We start from the raw sequence: 9,586 nt of genomic DNA on the forward strand, positions 1-9,586 counted from the left end.
TTTTTTCTCCCCGTCTGTGGGTGGGTCGTCTTTTCGTTTTCTTAATAGTGTATTTCACAGAGCAACATTTTGAATTCCTGATGCAATCCAGTTTATCGGTGTGTTCTCCGGGGGTGGCACCTTGCACGTCATTACTGGGGACTTCTCATCTACCAGATCTTCAAGATTTCTTTTTCCTAAAGGCCTTATAGTTTCATGACGGGTGTTTAGAGCCCCGGTCCACTTAAACTTTGTGTAAGATGTGCCGCTTAGGCTGAGGACCACGGCCTTCCTGTGGACAACTGATCACTCCAGACACATCTGGGGAAAGGACCATCCTTTCTGTATGAACCCTTGTTCACCTTTGTACGAATAGCTACGCTTGTTTCTGGGGCTGTCCTGTGTCCCCATGCCCCCACTCCTGTGCTGGCCGCTACAGTCCGCAGGGGGTCTCAGTGCCATGTGTGAGGAGCCCCCCCTCCCATTTTCTTCTTCTTTTTAACTATCGCTGTAGCTCCTCTGTGTTTCTGACATCTTTACAAGTTTGAGTCTTTCAACCCACGAGCACAATTTCTCTTCTATTTATTTAGAATTTACATCTTTTAAAATTTTTCTTTTGTCTGAATTTTCCAGTTTTCAGAACAATGATCTAGTACCTATGGGCTTTTTATTTATTTATTTATTTATTTATTTATTTATTTATGTTTATTTATTTTTGAGAGAGACAGAGACAGAATGCGAGTGGGTTAGGGGGCAGAGAGAGAGGGAGACACGGAATCTGAAGCAGGCTCCAGGCTCCAAGCTGTCAGCACAGAGCCTGATGTGGGGTTCGAACCCACGAACTGTGAGATCATGACCTGAGCTGAAGTTGGACGCTCAAGCAACTGAGCCACCCCGGCGCCCCAGTATCTGTGGGCTTTTTAAATTCCATTTCTTTAAACAAAACCAAGCCAAACACTTTACCCGTGTCTCCTGCTCTCTACCCCCATCTCTTGCAACCACTATTCTGTTCTCTGTATCCATGAGTTTGGCTTAGTGGTGCTGGTTGGGTCCCATATGTAAGGGGTCACATGGTTTTTGTCACACTCCATCTACCTCGTTTCACTGAGCAGAATCCCCCCGACATCCATCCATGTTGTTCCAAATGCAAGATTTCATTCTTTTTAAAAATTTTTAAAGTTTATTTATTTATTTTGACAGAGAGAGACAGAGAGAGACAGACAGAGAGAGATAACAAGTGGGGGAGGGGCAGAGAGAGAAGGAGAGACAGAATCCCAAGCAGGCTTCACCCGTCAGCATAGAGCCCCATCCAGGGCTCGAACTCACAAACTACAAGATCATGACCTAAGACCAAGAGTCGACGCTTAATTGACTGCGCCACGAGGTGCCCCAAGATTTCATTCTTTTTGACGGCTGAGTGATATTCCATTATATACAACTCGCATACATCCCATATTTTCTATATCCATTCATCCACTGATGGACACTTAGGTTTTGTCTAAGTATCTTGGCTATTATAAATATTGTTTCAAGGGGTGCCTGCATGGCTCAGTCGGTTAAGAGTCTGACTTTGGCTCAGGTCACGACCTCACAGTGCGTGAGCTCGAGTGCCATGTTGACTCTGTGCTGACAGCTCAGAGCCTGGAGCCTGCTTCGGGTTCTGGGTCTCCCTCTCTCTCTGCCTGACATAGACTCTAAGTCTAAAGTTCTTTCTTGTCCAGCAAGAGAGCGGACACAGGATTAAAAGTGAGAGATGGCTAATGTCTGGGAGAAGACAAGAGCCCCAAGTAAGGGTCCTTGCTCCGTTTTTATTAGGATCAGAAGGCTTACAGATATGGTGATGGACGTGCACAAAGAGACAATAAATCTGTGAACATTAACTCATGGACGTGAGGGAAAGGGGGTCTTGAAGATATTTGGGGTTAGGGGTTTGGGTTAACACAAAACAAAATCCTGGCACCGGGTGGATGGGCAGATGGTTGTTAACAGCAGACAGGAGTTGCCGAGTCTGTTTGTCTTAGCTGGCCTAGGGGATGAGACAGAGTACGTAACCTCAGGGTCAACAAGGCACCTTTCTTTGTTAATCAGCTCCACTCTGGGCAGCTTCACCTGCAGCGTCTATAGCCCTATTTACCTGTTTACCTAATTTGGTCCTTCCTTCCTGCGAAAGCAGCTTTCTGCTATAATACAAACTTAAGGAACGCTTTTGCCCAGGATACCTATTCTTGTTTATTTCATATACCCTTGTTCTATACTGGGGCCTCTGCCCCGCCTATTATTTACCTAAACTTGTTTACCCAAACTTGGGTGTGAGCATCCTATGGCTTTGTAATTCTTCACACCTTGTTAACCCATCAGTGCAGGCTCAGGGAATTCCGAAGTTTATTCCCCACATCTGCCCCTCCCCCACTCATGCTCTGTCTCTCTCTCTCTCTCTCAAAAAGAAATAAACTTTTAAAAATCTTCTAAAATAAATAAATAATGTTTCAGTGACCATCAGGGTGCATATATCTTTTCGAATTAGTGTTTTGGTCATCTTCAGATAAATACCCAGAAGTGGGAGTGCTGGATCATGTGGGAGTTCTATTTTTAACTTTTTGAGGAACCTCCATACTGTTCTCCAGAGTGGCTGCACCAGTTTGCATCCCCACCAACAGTGCATGAGGATTCCTTTTTCTTGTTTCTCATGTTGTTGATTTTATTTTATTTTTTTTTAATTTTTTTAATGTTTTTTTATTTATTTTTGACACAGGGAGAGACAGAGCATGAACAGGGGAGGGTCACAGAGAGGGAGACACAGAATCCGAAACAGGCTCCAGGCTCTGAGCTGTCAGCACAGAGCCCGACGCGGGGCTCAAACTCACGGACCTCGAGATCATGACCTGAGCCGAAGTCGGCCGCTTAACCGACTGAGCACCCAGGCGCCCCATCATGTTGTTGATTTTAGACATTCTGACAGGTGTGAGGTGTTATCTCATTGTGGTTTGGATTTGTGTTTCCCTGACGATGAATGATGCTGAGCATCTTTCCATGTGTCTGTTGGCCACCTGTATGTCTGCTTTGGAGAAACATCTATTTGGATATTTTGCTTATTTTTTAATCAGCTTATTTAGTTTTTTGCTATTGAGTTGCATGAGTTCCTTACATATTTTGGATATTAGCCACTTTCAGATATATGAGTATTTTCTTTCATTCAGCAGGTTGCCTTTTCATTGTGTTAATGGTTTCCTTTGTTGTGCAGATTTTTAGTTTGACGTTGTCCCAATATTTTATTTTTGCTGTTGTTGTTTTTGCTTTTGGTGTCAGATTCAAAAACTCATCACCAAGGGGCCCCTGGGTGGTTCAGTCAGTTAAGCATCTGACTTCAGCTCAGGTCATGATCTGGTGTGTGGTGGGACCAAGCCCCATGTCAGGCTCGCTGCTGTCAGCACAGAGCCCGCTTCGGATCCTCTGCCTGCTTTGCCTCTGCCTCTCCCCCACTCACACACACTCTCTCAAAAATGAATAAGCATTTTAAAAAAATTGTCACCAAGACCTATATCAAGGAGCTTCTAACCTATTTTCTTCTAGGAGTTTCATGGTTTCAGATCTTACATTCAAGTCTAATCCATTTTGTGTATGGTGGAAGATAGTGTCCAGTTTCCTTCTTTTGCATGGTGCTGCCCAATTTTCCCAACACCATTTATTGAAGAGGCTGTCCTTTCTCCATTGAATATTCCTGCCTCCTCAGTCGTAAATTAATTGACCGTACATGCATGGGTTTATTCCTGAGCTCTCTGTTCTGTTCTATGTGTCTGTTTTTATGCCAATACCATAATGTTTTAATCACTATAACTTTGTAAAATAGTTTGAACTCAAGGAGCATGATGCCTCCAGCTTTGTTCTTCCTCAGGATTGCTTTGGCTGTTTCAGGTCTTCTGTGGTTCCATATGCATATTAGGGTTGTTTGTTCTAGTTCTGTAAAAAATACCATTGGGAGTTTGATAGGGATTGCATTGAATCTGTAGATTGTTTGGGGTGGTATGGACATCTTAACAATATTAATTCTTCCAATCAATGGGCATGAAATACCTTTCCATTCATTTGTATCTTCTTCAACCCCTTTCATCAATGCCTTATAGTTTTTAATATGTAGGTCTTTCACCTCCTTGGTTAAATGTATCCTTAGGTATTTTATTCTTTTTGGTGCAATTGTAACTGGGATTATTTCTTCATTTCTCTTTCTGATGATGGTTCATTAGTGTAAAGAAATACAACAGATTTTTGTGTATTGATTTTGTATCCTGTAAGTTTATTGAATTTGTTTATTCTGGTTTTTTTTTTTTTTTGATGGAGACTTTAAAGTTTTCTAGACATATCATGTCATCTGCAAATAGTGACAGTTCTACTTCTTCCTCTCCAATTTAGAATTCTTTTATTTCTTTTTCTTGCCTAATTGCTCTGGTTAAGACTTCCAGTACTGTGTCGAATACAAGCGGCAAAATAGACATTCTTGTCTCATTCCTGATCTTAGAGGAAAAGCTTTCAACTTTTCAGCCTTGAGTATGATATTAGCTGTGAATTTGTCATGTACAGACTTTATTATGTTGAAGTACATTCTCTCTATATTTGCTTTATTAAGTTTTTATCATAAATGGATGTTAAACCTTGTCAAATCATTTTTCTGCATCTATTGAGATGATCATACGATTTTTATCCTTCATTTTATTTTATTTTATTTTATTATTATTTTTTTAATGTTTATTTATTTTTGAGACAGAGAGAGACAGAGCATGAATGAGGGAGGGTCAGAGGGAGAGGGAGACACAGAATCTGAAACAGGCTCCAGGCTCTGCGCGGTCAGCACAGAGCCCAACGCGGGGCTCAAACTCAGACGATGAGATCATGACCTGAGCTGAAGTCGGTCGCCTAACCGACTGAGCCACCCAGGCGCCCCTATCCTTCATTTTATTAATGTGGTGTATCACATTGACTGATTTGTGGATATTCAACCATCTTGCATCCCTGGAGTAAATCTCATTTGATCACAGTGCATTATCTTTTTTATGTATTGTTGAATTTGGATCATATTTTGTTGAGGATTTTTGCATCTATGTTCATCAGGGAGATATATATATTATATATATACACATATATATAACATATATATATATATATATATATATATATATATATAAGGATGGTGGCATCCTTACCTGGTTTTGGATCAGGATAATGCTAGCCTCATAAATGTTTGGAAGAGTTCCCTCCTCTTCTGTTTTTTAGAAGAATTTGAGAAAGATTGGTATTTATTCTCTTTTGGATGTTTGGCAGAATCCACCAGTAAAGCTACCTGGTTTTGGACTTCTTGCTGGGATATTTTTGATGACTGATTCAATCTCCTTGCTGTTAATCGGTCTGTTTAGATTTTCCGTTAATTTTCCATTGAATCCAGTGATTCAGTCTTGGTAGGTTTTATGTTTCTAGGAATGTATCCATTTCTTCTGGCTGTCCAATTTGTTGGTGTAGAACTGGTAATGGTGGCCTCTTATGATCTTTTGTATTTCTTTGTCATTTGTTAATTCCTCCTCTTTCATTTCTGATTTTATTTGAGCCCTCTTTTTTTTCTTGGTAAACGTAGCTATAGGTTATTAATTTTGCTTAACTTTTCAAAGAACCAGCTCTTAGTTTCATTGATCTTTTCTGTAATCGTTTTAGTCACTGTCTCATTTATTTCTGCTCTGATCTTTGCTATTTCCTTCTTTCTACTAACTTTGGGCTTCATTTGTTCTTTTTCCTAGTTCCTTGAGGTATAAAGTTAGGTTGTTTATTTGAGACTTTTCTTGTTTTTTTGAGGTAGGCATTTATTACCGTGAACTTTCCTCTTAGAACTGCTTTTGCTGAATCCCATAGATTTTGGTACATTGTATTTCCCTTTTTATTTGTCACAAGGTATTTTTTTAAATTTCTCCTTTGATTTCTTCTTTGACCCATTGGTTGTTCAGTAGCATGTTGTTTAATCTCCACATATTTGTGAATTTTCCAGTTTTCTTTGTGTAATTAATTTCTAGTTTCATACCATTGTGGTCGGAAAAGATGCTTGATACGATTTCAATCCTCTTCAATTTATTAAGACTTTTTTCATGACATGTGATCTGTCCTGGAGAATGTTCCATGTGCACCTGAGAAGAGTGTGTGGTCCTTTGCTGGTGGGCTGTTCTGTGTCCATCTGTTAAGCCCATCTGGTTTAAGGTACTGTTTACAGCCCATGTTTCCTTATTGCTTTTCTGTCTAGATGATCTATCCTTTGATGAAAGTGGGGTGTTAAAGTTCCCTACTATTTTTGTATTGCTGCTTATTTCTCCCTTTAAGTCTGTTAATATTTGCTTTATATATTTAGGTGCTTCTATGTTGGGTGCATAAATATTTAGGGTTATTATATCCTCTTATAGGACTGATTCCTTTATCATTATCACTTCTTTGTCTTTTATTACAGTCTTTGTCTTGTATTTTATAGTACATGTTTTGTTAGATTTATACCTAAATATTTCCTTTTGGGTTATTACAGGTTGTATTACTTTTAAATTCCATATTCAATTGTTATTAATAGTAAATAGAAATACAGTTGGTTTTTGTGTGTTGATCTGTATCCTCCTACCTTGCTAACACTCACTTATTAGTTCTAAGAATTTGTGTATAGATTCCCCGGAATTTTTGACATAGACAGTTGTGTTGCCTGTTAACAGTAATAGTTTCATTTCCTCCTCTCCAATGTGCATGCCTTTTATTTCCCTTTCTTGCCTTATTGCAGTGGCTAAGATTTCCAGTTGCATATTGGGTAGGAGTTGGGAGAGTGGACATCTTTGCCTTGTTCCCAGTCTTAAGGAAAAGCATTCAGTCATTTACCATTGAGCATGGTGTTAGTTGTAGGTGTGATGTAAGTGTTGCATAGATGCCCTTCTTCAGGTTGGGGAAGTTCCCTTCTAGTTTGCTAGACAAGTTTTCTTCATAAACGAATGTTGCATTTTGTCAAATGCTTTTTCCTTATCCATTAATGTGTTCATGTGATTTTTCTTTAAACTCTCAACATAATGCATTACATTGGTTGACTTTCTTGAATACTAAACCGGTTTTATAGTCTCAGGAGAAACTGTAGTTGGTTGTGGTGCATTTTTTTCTTTATATATTAGTGGATTTGTTTTGCTAACATAGTCTTCATTATTTGTGGATCTTGTGTTTGCAGTTTTGCCTACTAACCAAATTTTTTTGGTGATCTCCAAATCAGTACTTGCATGGTCATTCATGGACATGTGCAGGGCAGCAAAACACCCGAGTGCCAGACATGCATTTTCTCAGCCGAGGTTGAAGAAGGCAACCTTCTTGTTTCAGCCTTCTTGTTTCCACATCCTGGAAACTGTTTCTTTTTCAGAGCCTATGCAGTGCTGCGTTTTTGCACTTTTGTGCTTTGTCTTGGTGATTTCTGTTTAGGACGGTGCCAAAGTGCTGCTCAGTGTTGCTAAGTGCTGGGGCCTTTTCCCTGCTGGCCAATATTTCCATGGCTCTCCAGGTGGCAACCAGTTCTGGTTTGTGATATTTTGAATACTAGTCTGTGAGCCTGGGGTCTGGCCCCCATCCTGTGGACAATGCTGGGGTTTTAGCTGTGGCCTCGGTGGCTCTAGTCCCAGGTCATCCCCTTTTCTTTCACTATGTCGTCTGTTTGGCTTTGCTGTGCCTCCAGTCTGGGAGCGGGCCAGTCTGCTGCTCAGGCATGGGTTACGGTTCATTCTACATGGGCCTGGGTGCAGGGCTAGGGCCTCATAAACACCTTTCCAGGTGGTTTCCCGGTGCTTTCTATACCCTTGCCTCCAGGCTCCTCTCTGGGTCCCTTTTCCTGGCCCTGTGGCAAGCTCCTCCTGCACCAGGCCAGTGTGTCCAGCATATCCAGCCTGCGTGGCTGTCTTCCTTCAGCTTGCAGACAGACCCTGACCCTGTCTGGCTGACAGCTGCATGGGGTGGGACCAGTGGGGGCACTTCCCACAGTGGCTGACAATCTCCCCCGACCCTGGTTTCCGGAGACCGCTCAATGGGAAATGCAAGCACCAATCTATTCTCTAGGGTGCACAGACTTAGTAAAAGGAGCTGTGGGCACAAAGTGTCCCTTCTGGAAGCAGGGGGCAAATGGTGGTGCGAAATGTGAGTTTCCTTCTACGGGTGAGGGAGCATTGGAAGGTTCTGGATGAGGCAGATGTGCCCCCTATGTTGCGGCAGAGGAGTGAGGACGGAGGCTGCCTGGCCCGCCCTGCCATTTGCAGGGGCAGGTGTCAGGTCCTCTCTCCTCTGCCAGGAGTGAGCGGCCACACCTTCCTTCACAGCCTGTAGTTACACCATCTCTCTAGATGAGGAGGATCACACCTCGCTGTGACTGGAGACACTCCCCCACCCACCCTGTTGGCTGACCATGCCCCAGCTCTGTCCTCCAGGGCCCTCGTCTGGGGCTGAGGAGTGCCAAAGGATAGCCATTCGGGATTGTGGGGGCTAGCCTGGACATGCAGGCTGGGCCACCCACACCTTGTGAGTGAGCTCCAGACAGGGCAGTGTGGGGGACACGGGGCAGGCTGGGACGACTCTGCCCATCCTGATTGGAGACACGGGTGTTCAGGCCTGGCCTTCTGAGTAGTTATGAAGGTGTATGTGTCACCATCAGCATTCACTTACCTACTCGCTTTATTTATTTTAATGTTTATTTATTTTGAGAGAGAGAGAGAGACAGACAGACAGAGCACAAGCAGGGGAGGGTCAGAGAGAGAGGGAGACACAGAATCCGAAGCAGGCTCCAGGCTTTGAGCTGTCAGCACAGAGCCCGACACGGGGCTCGGACTCACGGTCCACGAGATCATGACCTGAGCTGAAGTCAGACGCTCAACCGACTGAGCCACCCAGGCGCCCCATAAAGTTTATTTATTCTTTTAGAGAGACAGAATGCACGGGGGAGTGGCAGAGAGAGGGGGAGAGACAGAATCCCAAGCAGGCTCTGAATTGTCAGCGCAAAGCCCCATGCAGGGCTCGAACCCATGCACTGTGAGACTGTGACCTGAGCTGAAATCAAGAGCCCCTGTCCTTTTCTTATTAATACTTAAAAACTTCTTACAGGTCGGGGCACCTGGGTAGCTCAGTCGGTTAAGCATCCGACTTGGGCTCAGGTCATGGTCTCGCGGTTCGTGGGTTTGAGTCCCGCGTCGGGCTCTGTGCTGACAGCTCACAGCCTGGAGCCTGCTTCAGATTCTGCCTCTCCCTCTCTCTCTGCCCCTCCCCTGCTCACACTCTGTCTCTCAAAAATGAATAAATGTTAAAAAAAATTTTTTTTTTTCTAATTTAGGGAAGAACTTCCTACATGGCAAGGATCTAAGTTCCATCATTGCCTCCAGCTGCTGGGGCAGGTGGGTCAGCCGGCACGGCCTCAGCCCCACGTCTGCTACCACCTTCCCTGCTTGTGCTTCCCTAAAACGCTTGTCCGCGTTGTACTAGGCACCTCCCCCATCTGACATCCTTCCCTCCGTGCTTCTCAGTGGCCACAGGCGAGGAACAGAACCTCGGGAGCCAGGTGCAAGGCCGCGAGCCTCCTGCCGGC

This window comes from Panthera onca, chromosome D4 (assembly GCF_046562875.1).
Source record: "Panthera onca isolate mPanOnc1 chromosome D4, mPanOnc1 haplotype 2, whole genome shotgun sequence".
Taxonomy (NCBI): domain Eukaryota; kingdom Metazoa; phylum Chordata; class Mammalia; order Carnivora; family Felidae; genus Panthera; species Panthera onca.